General features: G+C 39.8%; 1 pseudogene; it reads right to left on the bottom strand.

Annotated features, from left to right (window-relative positions):
• Positions 1–12,729: 12,729 nt before the first annotated feature.
• LOC143645754 (caspase-3 pseudogene) lies at positions 12,730–13,362 on the bottom strand (annotated as a pseudogene).
• Between the last annotated feature and the right edge of the window lie 1,135 nt (positions 13,363–14,497).

Below are 14,497 nucleotides of genomic sequence, written 5' to 3'. Positions count from 1 at the left end.
GTTATGATAAGAAACAAGGTCTACCTGAAGCTTGTGTAAGAGCAACCTGCAGAGTAGCCTCTTGACTCTATTTGAACTCTCTTTGCCACTGGTACTTTATTAATTACACTTCTTTCCCCCCATCTGGTCAGATGTAATTGTTGATCCCATGGTGCCAGGTCTAGATTCATCCCTGGGAGTCCTCTCCTATGTCGCCAGGGAGACTTTCACCCCTGGATGTCATGTCCCACATAGGGGGGAGGGCAATGATTTCATTTGCAGAATTGGGCTTAGAGAGAGACTGAGCACCACAGAGGTCCTCCAGATCTGAGCATCAACAGAGGTCCTCCAGAAGTAACTCTTAGGCATGCCTCTAGGTATTCTAAGCTTCTATGCTACCTACATAAACTTCACAAGAGTAAGCCTCATGATTGAGGGAATGGTCTATTAATTTGGGTGTCCCTAAAGTTTGACACAGTATCAGGGGATTCCCTAATGGTAAGGTTTAATAGTTCCATAGTCTTTCTCTCATCCCTCAGGGGACTTTGCCAATACTTTTTTATTATCTGGTTAATATACTCTAGGATGTTTCTAGGCATTACGATAATCTATACAGGTTTGAAGGACTTCTTTCTCATTCTGTGCTCTCTGTGTTTCAGTTGTTCAAATGAGCTACACAGATAGGTTGAATTAGATTATGCACTACTAAATATCAGTTCCAGATAAAATAAACCTTTCTTCCATCGGTCTCAAAGAGTATGTATGGTTCTAAAATATAGAACTGTCTTCCTTACCCCTATGTTCTGAATTTATTTTAACCCCAACCTGTTTGGCTTCATTCTCACCTCTAAATATCAGGTTACACATATATAAACAGCCTCTCAAAATCCAGAAATAATAATCACCACTCCGGACTTAATGTGTCTATTCTATAAGCTTACAGTCGAGGCCCCTGTTTTCTTATAAGCATTTTCTAAAGGTGACCATACCATTGCCGTTTTTTTGTTTCTGGCTGTTTTTTGTCTCACCAAATGACCCACATGTTCACTTATATCGTTGCATGCCTCATGACTACTTTTTATGTTTTAATATAGTACATTAAAATATCTATTCCCTTTCATTGGAGTTCAGTCTCATTAGCTAACCATTCACCTATCTCTAGCTTCTATGTATCTCTAAATCCCCTGTATTCTATATTATAAGCCTCTGGATTTACCTTTACAAAGGTCATAAAAGTGGAATCATACAGTATCTATCTTTTTGTGTCTGGCTTATTTCACTCAGCATTATGACCTCAAGTCTCATTCATTTGTCATGTACTTCAGGATGTCATCTCATCTTATTGTTATATAATATTCCATCATACACACACACACACACATATTTATACACCACATTTTGTTGATCCACTCATCTGTTGATGGGCATTGGTTTGTTTCCATCTTTTGGCAATTGTGAATAATGCTGATATGAACATAGTTGTGCAAATGTCTGTTTGTGTTGTTGCTTTCAGCTCTTCTGGGTATATATCAAGTAGTGCTATTGCTGGGTCATAGGGCAACTTGCCAAACAGTCTTTCATAGTGGCTGCACCATTATACATTCCCAGCTCCACATCCTCTCCAACACTTACAGTTTCCTGTTTGTTTAATAGCATCCATTCTTATAGGTGTGAGGTGGTATCTCATTGTAGTCTTGATCTGAAATTCCCTTATCGCCAATGAAAATGAACATCTCTTCAGGTGCTTTTGAGCCATCTGTATTTGCTCTTCAGAAAAATGTCTATTCATATCTTTAGCCCATTTATAATTGGGCTGTTTGTTCTTTTGTTGTTGAGTTGTATGATTTCTTTGTGTGTACAGGATATCAAACCTTTGTCCGATATGTGATTTCCAACTATTTTCTCCCATTGAATTGCCTGCTTTTTCACCTTCTTGACAAAGTCTTTTGAGGTGTAGGGATTGTTTTTAGTGATAACAAAACTTCAAAGTTGAAAAACTGGATAAGTGGATACAAATGAAAATCACAAGGTTTTTACAATCATAGGGGCAGAAGATAAAGGCTGAGATTGAGGCAGCTGGATTACAATTTAGAGATTTCAGGTATTTCCCTCTGTTTACTCCAATATACTAGAAAGCAAGATTGAATATATATATAATGATTCGGTAATCAAAATTATCCCTCTAGGTTACAGTCACAGAATGGAATATTTTATGTGTCAAAATAAGTAAACTACACAATACTCAAAATCGTGACTACATCTTAGCACTATTAGCACTTAGCATTCAAAGAAAAATGAGGCTCGAAAGATATCCTGAGCATGGTTATATTTTATAAAGTTATAAATACCTCTTGATGAATTAAAACTAAACAATAAGGTAAGAAATGAAATAATTAGCTCAGAATGTAGTTTGGTTAGTTATCTTGAATGGGAAGGTTGGAAAGATGGATACAGGAAAATCATACACTCAACAGAAACTAGATTGGAAGATTGGCCTTCTATTCATACCAGGAATGGATCTGTTAACCATGAATGGCAAAATTACATTTACCAATCTACCCACAGGCAGAGATACACAATCTCAAACCCAAGTGATACTTGCTGCATCTAAAAAATGTTGCACATGGAGAAGCCAGTACACTAGAAAGTGCTATTTAGTTGGCATTAAAGAAGAAGGTAGAATGGCAGGTAAAGAATTTTTCAGGTTTTGATTTCCTCCCAAACTCTATGATCAGATCATTCAACTCACTCTTTATGGAGAGAACTAAAAGATGAGGCAGGAACTAAAAGTATTTATAGATAAATTGTATCTTTATAGAAATTAAAAGAGCAGGAAAGATGATTTTCTCATTTATGTGGTCATTTCAATGTATTGAACTACTCTATGAAGAGACAGATGCAATCAATTGCTAGATTAAAAAAATTATAGCGCTAGTATCCATGCTATTTTCACATGGTAAATACAATGAAATGGCAATAGGGTTCAAATAAAAGAGTGAAAAAATATATACCTAAATTTAAATAATTCTAAGATGACTCTTATACTAACATTTCTGAAAAGGTATATATATTTTTAATTGGTTATTTCTTAGCATTGTGGCATGGTTTAATTAGCACCAATTTTCTTTGTGATATGTAGAATAATGACACATTTTACAATGATTGGCTTGTTGGATTGAAGGAATTATGATCCCAGACAAACGTTAAGCAAATAAAGCTCCATGGAATTTTAGTATTCGTCTCAGCCTTGCTTTAAAGATTACCCAGAAAAGTTCTGGAAGAAATAAGTTAGGTTATTTGAGAGGAAAATAAATCATACCCTAGTACAAAAGATATGTCTGATCATAACAGTCCCAAGAAAATTAATCCCAATGAAAAGTGTTAAAATTATTGGAACAAGTATGAAAGAATTACAGAATTAAGAATAAGCTGGCCTACACAAGTTTTCTACCAGTGCTACTCAAATGGCCCATAGCATAAATACAACCTGGTTGTCTGTTAGAAATGCAAGTGTTTCTGCCCTTCCCAGAATTGCTGGGATTGTGTGCTTGAATCTGTATTGTAATAAATTCTTCAAGTGATTTCTATGCATGCTCAGAGTACAGGTAACTGCAATTAAAATTCCAGAGCTCCAGCTTTATTCCTTACTGTCAGTGAGGAAAACAATGCAAAGACAGAAACATCTGGAATTACAATAGAGGATTCAAAAAGAGAACAGAGATGAGGAGTGAAGAGAAAAAAATAGGATGTGAAAGGGTTAGAAGTGAGATAAATTGAAAGTAGGGATTGGATGTTATATGTCTGAAAATGTAATTATTGATAATTAGATAATGCCAACAATCTCATTTCTGTTTTGGATGGAAAAATTACACGTGCCTATTACATTATTTTAAAGGTAGAGTGGGAGAGTGAGGAAGAGCATGATGGAAGGGTATCATTATGGTCTAATTTTAAGAGAAAAGAATGAAAATCAGAACTTATAAGAAAGTCCCTGTTAAGTTTTATAAAAACATATATAGATAATTAGAAATTAGTGTTACAGTAAAGTAAAATGGCCACCTACATTGGGTGTTGCTGAGAGCAAACACCTATCCGAGAAATGACAGAAACTTTTCAGAAGACAAAAACAATTCACTGTAGGAGCTTTCTGAGAAAATCAACCACATCCTCTGAAGTTTCAGTTAAGTAACACTTGGTGATAAGCTAGTTTCAATCTATAGCTTATCCTAATAGACAATCATATCATATTAGTCAGTTCATATCTGTTTCCCGCTTTGCAAGCCTGTCTGTAAGATCTTCATGTGTAAAGGGAACTTTAGTGACCCCTAAATGTCTTCATAAGCAATGGTGATCGAGATGGCTATTGAGAGTCTCAGTCTGACTTTCCCGGGTTAAGAGGTCCCTGCCTGAGCAGTTTCTCCTTCAAAAAACCTGCAGCTTTGATTTGTGTGTGTGTGTATGTGTGTGTATGACTTCCCTTCTTTTGATAAAGGGATCAGAGGGTAATTGGCTATGGAGAGTTTGGCAGAAAGCACTGTAGTGATTTAGGTTGAGGGTATTGTCTAGTTCGCTAGCTACTGGAATGCAACAGACCAGAAACGGAATGGCTTTTAAAAGGAGAATTTAATAAGTTGCTAGTTTATAGTTCCAAGGCCAAGAAAATGTCCCAATTAAAGCAAGTCTATAGAAATGTCCAATCTAAGGCATCCAGGGAAGGATACCTTGATTCAAGAAGGCCAATGAAGTTCAGGGTTTCTCTCTCAAGTTAGAAGGCACATGGTGAACACAGTCAGGGTTTTTCTCTCATCTGAAAAGGCACACGGCGAACACAGTGTCATCTGCTAGCTTTCTCTCCTGGCTTCCTGTTTCATGAAGCTCCCCAGGAGGTGTTTTCCTTCTTCATCTCCAAAGGTCACTGGCAAGTGGACTCTCTGCTTCTCGTGGCTATGTTTCTCTTCTCTGCTCTCTCTGAATCACCTGGCTTTCTCTATTGTTGTTCTCTTTTATAGGATTCCAGTAAACTAATCAAGACTCACCAAATGGGTAGAGACACGTCTCCCCCTAATCCATTTTAATAGCCACTCTTGATCACACAAGATCACATCAAGATCACATCAAGATGTGACTCCTAAGTCACATCTCCAGGGAGATGATTTAATTACAGTTTCAGACATACAGTACTGAAAACTGATTAGAAGAAACAGTTGCCTTTACAAAATAGAATTAGGATTAAAACATGGCTTTTCTAGGGTGCATACATCCTTTCAAACCAGCATAGGCATTAGATTTAAACAAAACTGTGTTTTTAATCCCCCTCTCCCTACTCCTTACTTCATGTGTAACTTTGGAAGAGAGCTTAGGTAATTTTCTGTTCCTCACTTTTTAGTTGAGAGCAAAACATGATCAGGTATATGCAGAGACTCAGAGCCTGGATTCCCTATCAATACGGAGAATACATTGCTGCATGTGGCCACAACAGACCTCCTCACGGAGGAAAGAATGCACAGATGGTATCATAAACCACTTATCTTGTAAAGCATTAAAACTCCTCTCCCCTGACTATATGTTGATAACAAATCTCCAGACCCCTGTATCATGAGATCCTGCTGAAATGCTGTTTTCATACCCAACAGAATGTCTTTGTCCCAAACCCTTAAAGCTTCCCCTTGCACTCGTGCCTTTGTGGGACACTGCATCTATTTTCTTGATGGCTACCACCGAAGACTCCTTTATTCCTAAATCCAAATAGAACTTATGTTTGCCTCTGTGCCTGGCATGTTCTTTGGTCTTGCGGCTGCTCTGACCTGAGCCCTCCAAGAGCTGGGTTGGAAGACTATAAGATACAGTTGACACTGTGCCTGTCAGAAATAATCTTTGACTATTTTGACATTTTTTCTTATTCTTAGAACATTTTACTAAATTTTGTATTTCCCCAACTTCTGTCCTCAGTACTTTAAATCCAAATCTGAATACAAACTCAGATACTATGAAGAAAAAGAGCTGACATGTATAAAATGTATAAAATGTTAAATATGTTGTGCCTTCACCTAAGAAATATTCACCAAAGGAAAATCATGGAAATATTTAATATTATTGACAAAGAGCAACTTCAATAAATACAAAGAGGTTCTTTAAAGCAAAAGCAAAGATAAGATTGGTTTTGCTAATGTCAAAGCCATGCATTTAAAAACAATGAGACACATGTTTGATTGACATATTAGAAAATGTTTAACATTTTCATTATAACTCAAGTATAAAAAAGAGATTCCCAGATGCTGCTGGGGGAAAAGAGCTTGATAGTATCCCTGGAAATGAAATGTGACAATATGCACTAATATTTTAAATATACTCACTTTTTTGAAATAGAAATTCCAGCTCTAGAAATTTATTCTACAGAATCCTTCCCAGAAACAAGAAATTGTATTAGAATAAACTGTGTTTAGTAATGGATGGTGTCATGGTCAGGTTCATGTGTCAACTTGGCCAAGTGTTGGTACCTGTTTGTCTGGTTGGGCAAGTGCTGACCTGTCTGTTGCGATGAGGACATTTCATAGAATTAAATCATGATCACATCAGCTGCATCCACAGCTGATTTCATTTGTAATTAGCCATGAGGAATGTCTTCTGCAATGAGTGATGCTTAATCTAATCACTGGAAGCCTTTTATGGAGGATTCAGAAGAGGCAGGCTCTCTCCCTGCTTTGGCTGGGGAGCCTCTCCTGTGGAGTTCGTTCAGACCCTCCATCTGAATCATTGGCTTCATAGCCTGCCCTGCGGATTTTGGACTCTGCATTCCCATGGCTATGTGAGACACTTTTATAAGTTCTGTATTTGCGAGTGCTTCCTGTTGTTTCTGTTTCTCTAGAGAACTGTAACTAATACAGAAGGTAAAAATAAATGATCTTCTCAATGCATTTTATGTAGTCTTTAGAAATAAAAAGGAATAGATTATCTTGAAAAGATTCTTAATACATATTCAAAGTAAAAATCCCTGTAATTCCATTCTAAGAGGTAGACATTGTTAAGGGTCTGAAATATATGTGTATTTTTGTATGTATGTATGTATTATGATTGCGTTGTATGTGCGTGTTTGTGAAAACAATGGCTACTTCATGGAAGTGGAATTATGGAGACATCTAAGTAAATGTAATAGGTTTCTCAATTTTATAATGTCTTCAAATTGCAATTTTATAATTTCTTAGGATAACTCTTCTTATCAGAAAAATGCTACTAAGTGAAAAAAAAACAAATCTATGTTTTCTCATAGATTTTTTTCCAATTTTACCCCTTTTTTCCTTCCGGTCTTTCCCTAAGAAATTGCTAGTTCCATAGAACGTTATTTTATTGATGGGTTCTTTAGCAAAATATTTTGAAGTCATAACAAAAATAATACAAGTTTAGCGATATTTTAACTAGGAAATTGGCTGCAGATCATGCAAAAAAATACAAAGCTTTCAAATTGATAAAAGGATAAAATGGCACAGTATACTCCTGCTTTTACACACATCCTTCTGTTTAATCATTTTGCATGATGGATAAAATATAAAATAAAAAATACAAAGGACATATGTGTACTTAAAACGAAGAAAAATATTCTTGTCTATTAGAAGCAGAACGTCACAGAAAACAACTGAAACTGCTGGGGTGTGGATCCAGAAAGAGGTAGCCACAGGTGTAAGGTTAGTTTCTATAGGATAATTGAGATTAAAACAGTTCCCCAAGGCCATGTGATTGTGGCTCAGCAGGGCAGACTTCTCATCCGCCATGCTGGAGACCTGGGTTCGATTCCTGGTGCCTGCCCATGCAAAAAGAAAAAAACAGGTTTTCCCGAAGGTGTTTTTTAAAATGTACGTTCTTTAAATGGTGACTATTTTCACTATTTTTTAAGTGAGTTTTTTTTCTAGGCAAGAGAGTAATATAATAGTACACTTTCAATAGGCAGTTCCATTAATCTATATTAAATTAATCTATATTAATGGAAATAGATTTAGTAATTTGTTTCCATTACTTAAGTGGGCATGTATTCTCAGTCTACTTTGCTGGGTTCTAGTACTGAATCTAACTTTTGGGGCACCGCAGGATTAAATGTTGTATTATAATGATTTGGGGTATGTGATTCAGAGCTACTTTTGTACTTGTAAATAAGATTATGTCAGTCAGTGTTGCAGCATAGAAGAGATGCCCACTATGAAGGGGTATTGAGAAGAGTTTAATAGGGTGGCTATTTGGAAAAGTGTGGGCAGTTTAAAGGAAACCAACAAAGCATGGATGAGCACTCCAGGCTGGCACTGGCAGGGATCACTACCACTCCCAGGTCAGAAGGGGCAAGACTATGAGTGTGTTACAGAAAGCAGATCAGAGATCCACCCCACAAGAGCTTTGGCCTTAATAAAGTAATTCAGTCAACCTGAGACCCAACTGGGACAAAGGCAGAGGAAAAAAACTCATCCATCTCTTCTCCAGAGATCTGATCTGTTTCAGGTACTTCCCAGTGGCTGAGCCCTAGTAGAAGACAGTGGGCTAAGGGAGCCCTCCTAGTCCACAGAGGTCTGGGTCCTGGGGCAGAGAGTGGGCCTAGAAAGTGTGAGTGGATCTGGAGGGACAAGGCAACATTATCTCCTTATGCCCCCTATGGATCAACTTGGAACAAGTTTTCCTGGGACCCACAATGATGGAGTGAACATAATAAAACATGGTTCATCTGATTGCTGAGTGAGGAAGATAAATATACTGATACAAAGAGTTAATGGAAATATATCAGATTTTTTATTTGTGTAAAAATACGGATATTTACTAATGTATGTGTATGAAAATCTGAATATATATTAAAATAAATAAAACTGTTCATAGTAGTTATCTTCAATTACTGTATGCTTTTTTTCAGTTTATGAGAGTTCTGCTTTTACGTTTTACCAGAAACCTGCATTAATTTTTAATGTGATTTAATGTGAAATCATTGTCTTATTTGCTCTTCAGCTTCGAATTCCTTTCTTTTCATTAGTTTCTCCTCTGGGAAATAAAGCCCCTACAATGACAATTTTTACTGTTCGCGGTCAGTTTTTTGGAACACTCTTGTGATCTCCGCGAGCTAAACAAGGGGGAAGCCTGGTTGACGTCTTCTGTGTAACATGAAAGACGCCATATAGAGGACTTGCGCAGAGCCGAGAGGAGGGAAGGCGGCAGGGGCAGGGGTTTAGGAGCGGGTGGCGCGCATCCAATCTGGAAGCGGACACTCCAGGTTGACAAAGTTGCGCGCTGTCGCCAGCGCTCTGCAAGGGAGGTTGGCTTTGAACCTGCGAAGGAGGTGGGCGGGCGGGGCCGACAGGGAAAAGCACAGCCTGGGGAGGCCTACGCTTAACCGGTGAAGGGAGAGCCTCGCGTGCCACTGATCTGGATTGCGCGCTCTCAGCCCTGATCGCCCCGTACTCCGCAGCGTCCGGACCCAACTCGCTACGCGGCGCCAGAGAACAGAGGCGCTGTTTTTAAGCTACTGAACGATTTTTCCTTGCATTTTCGATTCCATATCCATAAGACGAGAACAACGGAATCCGCCCCCCCCGCCCCCCACACACTTATTTTCGCTATATCCCGGCTCCAATGAGGGTCGGCGTGGGAAAAGGTGGCTAACACGAGAAGGGAAGGCAGAGGAGGCAGGCGTGGACATTGCCTGCGGTGGCGCAAGGGAAGGAAGGCAGAGGCCGTCTGGGACAAGCCCGTTAAATCGGGTAGGAATTCAGCCTCAACAGTGTACTGCGAGGTGAGAACAGCCCGGGAGGCTTTGGAACAGGATGTGGGACAGAGCTCAGAAATGCTTTAGTCACTCCAACTCTTCTCCAACAAAGCAAAGCAAAACAAGACACCGCCTACTCTCATTTGGATGGCTCACGTACTATGAGACTTAAGTGATGTGAAAACATAGAATCATGCCACGTTCCTAGAATACTGTTTCCTCCCAACCTGCAAATTCTGGAGCTGGCTCCGCCGTGAAAAACTGCAAACATGGAGGAAGAGAGACTTTCAAATCTGCTCCTCCGGAGTGGCCACTCTGGTGACCGCTCAGCCCTTCCAGCTTCCTCCTTTATCTCCCCGAGTCAGCGTGACTCACGGGGCCTAGAAGTAGGCCAATACTTGGTTGAATCTGCCGGAACGGAATCCAGGAGCCTAGTCCTCGTTTGGCTGACACTGAGATCCCCTTGGCTCTGGAGTCCCATAAATGAGGCTGCCAGCTCCGAGCTCCACCTCGCATACCCGCTCCCCTCCACTAAGAACATCTCCTCCACCTTCGCCTCCTCGCCCAGCTCCAATCAAGCCGTCCAGGTGTAAGACGTATCCTTCTCAGTCACCAGCTTTCAGCCTTTTGGTACCAATGAAGAATGAGTCGGAACCAAAGAAGGATGTACCCATTCCTCCCAAGCATCCTCCTCGCTAGGTCCTGGGCTCTACGGAGAGAGAAAGGGTCACTGGGCCGCTCAGGAGCAAATGAGGCTTCCTGGCCTCAGTACCCTGCAGGCGCGCAGACCCTGGAGCGCCCATCCATCACCCAGTTCTGAAGGATGCTCCATCAAAGACCGGAGAAGATCCCAGGATAGCCTCAGGCTAAGGCAAAGTGGGTGCGGCGAGGGGGAGAAGGACGTTCTCTTACGGAATCCTGAGCCTCAACAGTGAAATTAAAGGGAAACCGTGGGCGCGAACATCGCGGGAGCTGCACTAGCAGGTGAAAATCTCGACCATTAAACCATCCTTTGCAGACTGCCTCACTGTACTCTTTGCGCTTCCTCACCGACCCCTCGATGCTCTCCCCCCGACCCAGCCCGCCGCCCCGCAGGCTCCTCAACCCTTTCACCTAGCATTTCCTGGTCTCTCCTGGTCCAGAAAGGTCTCTTACCCTGTGCCTCACCTCCGCGTCCCCTACCTGCTTGTCAACTCACCTTCCCAACTACTCACTCACAGGACCTCCGTTTGCCTCCGCCGCCAAACTTTGAATCCATCATGTGTGTAAAATTAAAGAAGAAAGGCTTTGATAATTTGTTAACTTTGCTTGACAGTTGTGCCCTCAAAACCATCGATCGCTCGCTCTTTTTCAGTTAGAATGTATATTTTGAAAGGAAAATTCAAAATAAAAGTGCACAAAATTTTCACACAGGAGCAGACTTTAAGGTGCATGCCACATTTACTTAGAAAAAAAAAATAGAATTAGCCAAAACAAAGAACGATCACTTGAAAATGTGGGTTCCTTTCCGTGAGCAAAAAAACTCATCTGATAATGCCAGGCTGAAAGCCAGTGAGACAGCAGGAGGCAGCAATGACTGCGCCGGGTTATCAGTGAGAGAACGTGCTGGCAACCTGTCCTCCCTGGCTGGGCTGTGATGTTGCCTCTCTCAGGCCTTCAGTTTCCCCATGCACCACAGGAGGGGCTCAGACAGAATGATGTTTAACACTCCCCCCACCCCCGCCACCTCCCTCACCCCCCGCCTTGGTGCTTTCATTTAAGAGAAGAGTATAAAATGTTACCACTATTTTGATTTGGTTGTATACTTCAACAGAAAATAAACATGCTCAAAAATTTTACTACAGACAGTGCTATGATTTTTACTGTGACTCTCACCATCTTTGAAAAGGTTCTATTCTGAAGTTTCTAATTTGGTTTTCTTTCTTACTTTGAGGTTATTGCCTTGAAGGCATCCTCTGTAGTGTACGTTTTGAAGAAACTAGCTGGGCAGTCCTTTTTCAGAAACCTGGGTCAATGGCTCTGCCTTGATCAGAGAGGCTGAGTGGTCTCTGCTCAGAATCAAACCACCTTCTCTCTAATTACGGAATACCCAATTGATCGATTTATTCTTCTTTCCTTACATTCCACTGTTTATTACATCAACTGTATTTTAGCTTGTTCCCATAGAATTTCTATATCTCCTGTTGCTAATAATCAACAGTTTGAAGTTTTCACATAACATCTCTTCCTGTGTTTTGTTTTGCTGTATGTGAAGAAGAAGCGATTCGCATAGGGACAAATGAGGAAACTTATGCAGGTGGGCCTGGGGTATTTCAGCACCCTACAGTTATAGCACTGCCTCTCTATTAATGCTGCACTTGGCCTTAAGAGTCAACTCAGTTTGTTCACACCTGTTCCCAAATACAATTTCTAGCTTAGTTTTCAATATTAAACCTTTTTCTTTCTTTCTTTCTTTTTTTTTTTTTTACAACAAAGACAGGCTACGGACAAAGCATCACAAAATCATGAGCTCAGATAAATGATTTAAAAATCCAGCTGACTATCTCCAACTACTAACTCTTAAAAATAAAGGTTTTTGAGCCTTTGACCATGGCCATAGATCTCCAAATTCCAGGATTCATCATTCTGCATCATCATTTCTATAATTTGAGAAAAACTAGAATGCATAGTCTTAAATGGGAGTATATTACTAAAATGTATTACCTCAATTATGATTTTTCATAGTTACTTGAATATTCATAGCATAGTATCACTAAACTCTTTAATTATGAAAGCTTCAATTTTCAATCATTTCCTTTCATAATGATTCCAACACTTCAAAAAATTATTCCTAATTAAATTCAATTTCAACTACCTTTGAGTTGGAGGTGGTTTCACAGTGGTTCTATTGTTATGATAGTGGTACGTTTCCAAATACCAGCTGGAGAATAAGGTTAGATTTACATGAGAGGGGGAAATGCAGCCTTAGTTAAACCATTTTCTCACTTGGCATACATATTACAAAAAGAAAAATCAACCATTTATTTAGTGATAAAGTACAATTCCTTTGTGAGCGTGAGGACACAATAAAGGGAACCTGCTTCTTTCCATGAAAAGTAGACTCAAGAGAATAAGACTCAGATTCTGTTGCCATCTTTTGGTTAACCTGAGTAAAGATGTGTGTAAACTCAAGTTTGTGAGCATAAAGTTTCAGCCTAACACAAAGTGACCGGATGACTCAAGTACATCCTTTGAATTTTACCAGGAACAGTAACCAGGTCTGTAGAAAATGCATACAAGAAGTCTGCCTCAACTGGTATTTTCTAATATGCTATGTCATATCAAGACCACTGTCTGTCTCAATTCCACAGCTCAACTCTATACCTCTGCAGGCTTGAATAATGAAAAGTTTGGATTTTCCAGGTAGACATCTACAAAATTATCCTCTCTGAAGAAACTTGTTAATTTTTTCAGGTCAGTAGGTCCATTTGTTCCATGGCTTAGAATCAAACGAATAAAACTGCTTGTTTTGCTATGGTCATCTTTATAAAGATGCACAATTCCACCATTTCTTTATGTGTAAGATCATTTTTATTCCCGACCTCATATTTCAAATTCCTGCACATACCCCTGAGATTTGCTCAATCTACATCTGTACCAAACTGATATGCCATTCCAGTGCTTTCATGAAAGTTATTATTAATTATTATACATGAAACTCATTTCAGGATGATCCATTTTGTAATTACTGTCCCAGGATATTCCCGAGTCTGCTTATTTGCTTCCATGTAAGATCTTTGTGTTGCCTCCTGGCCAGAGGGGCATCTGTGCCTGGGAATAAAGTAATTCCCCTATTTCCCCTATCAGTGAGAAGTTGCAGGCATTTATGGGGTTAATGTTGGGCAAGCTCTTTTACAAGCTCTGTTAAGAGCTCTTTTACAAGCTCTGTTGAGCAAACAGCTAACAGACAATTATTTACCCCCCCGGCCGAGGGAATGGAATTTCCTTGATCATTGCATGCAGAAGTTTCTGAAAACAATACCCCCTGTAAAAGGGGGGTAAAGAAGAAGCGGGTGTGACCTGGGGGAGATGACCCGCTAGAGATAGTACTACAAGGTTCCCCACCGGGACCCCCGCCGGCGCGAACTCCCTCCTATAAGGGAAGTTCTGAGGATATAATAGGGAGGCAAGAAAACATAACGAGTACTAAGATGGGGAACTACTAAGAAAGAAATAATAAAGAGAGCTCACTCCCAAGAAGCAGGGAGGCCTGAGTGATGGAACCATACTTGTCTCCTGAGTGCTGATTTCTTAAATCAACCTCGACGCCCCTCTCCCAACTCGGCTTCAAGAGCCGGACGCGGCATCTTTGTTTCTGAATTTTTATGGATCTTGAATCCATTGACTTTTCAGTGTTCTCCACAAAAACTAAATAATGAGTAAAAGGAAGTGATGGTTATGATATTTCCGATGCCACTGTGCAAGTTATTTTGCATCAACCTCCACACATCCAGCTTCACACAGCAGCCTCTGTTTAGTTCCCCAAAGATCTTTTCAGAAAAGTTCTTTTTAAAAATCATTACCAAGTTACAGGAAAGTTGCAAATATACTATAACAATACAGAGAACTCTAATAAACTCCCTACTCAGATACCCAGGGCTATCAACTTTTGGCATTTTGCACATTTGTTATATCATTTTTTCTCTCTTAACTATTTCTCTCTCTCTCTCTCTATTTATCTATCCATCATCTATCTCTATCATCTACTTTCTTAAGTAGTTTGCATTCATCATGATCCTTTAACACTAA

This window comes from Tamandua tetradactyla, chromosome 9, assembly GCF_023851605.1.
Source record: "Tamandua tetradactyla isolate mTamTet1 chromosome 9, mTamTet1.pri, whole genome shotgun sequence".
In the NCBI taxonomy this organism is placed as follows: Eukaryota; Metazoa; Chordata; class Mammalia; order Pilosa; family Myrmecophagidae; genus Tamandua; species Tamandua tetradactyla.
Note: the sequence above shows the minus strand (reverse complement) of the source record. Positions and strands in the feature narration are given on the sequence as shown.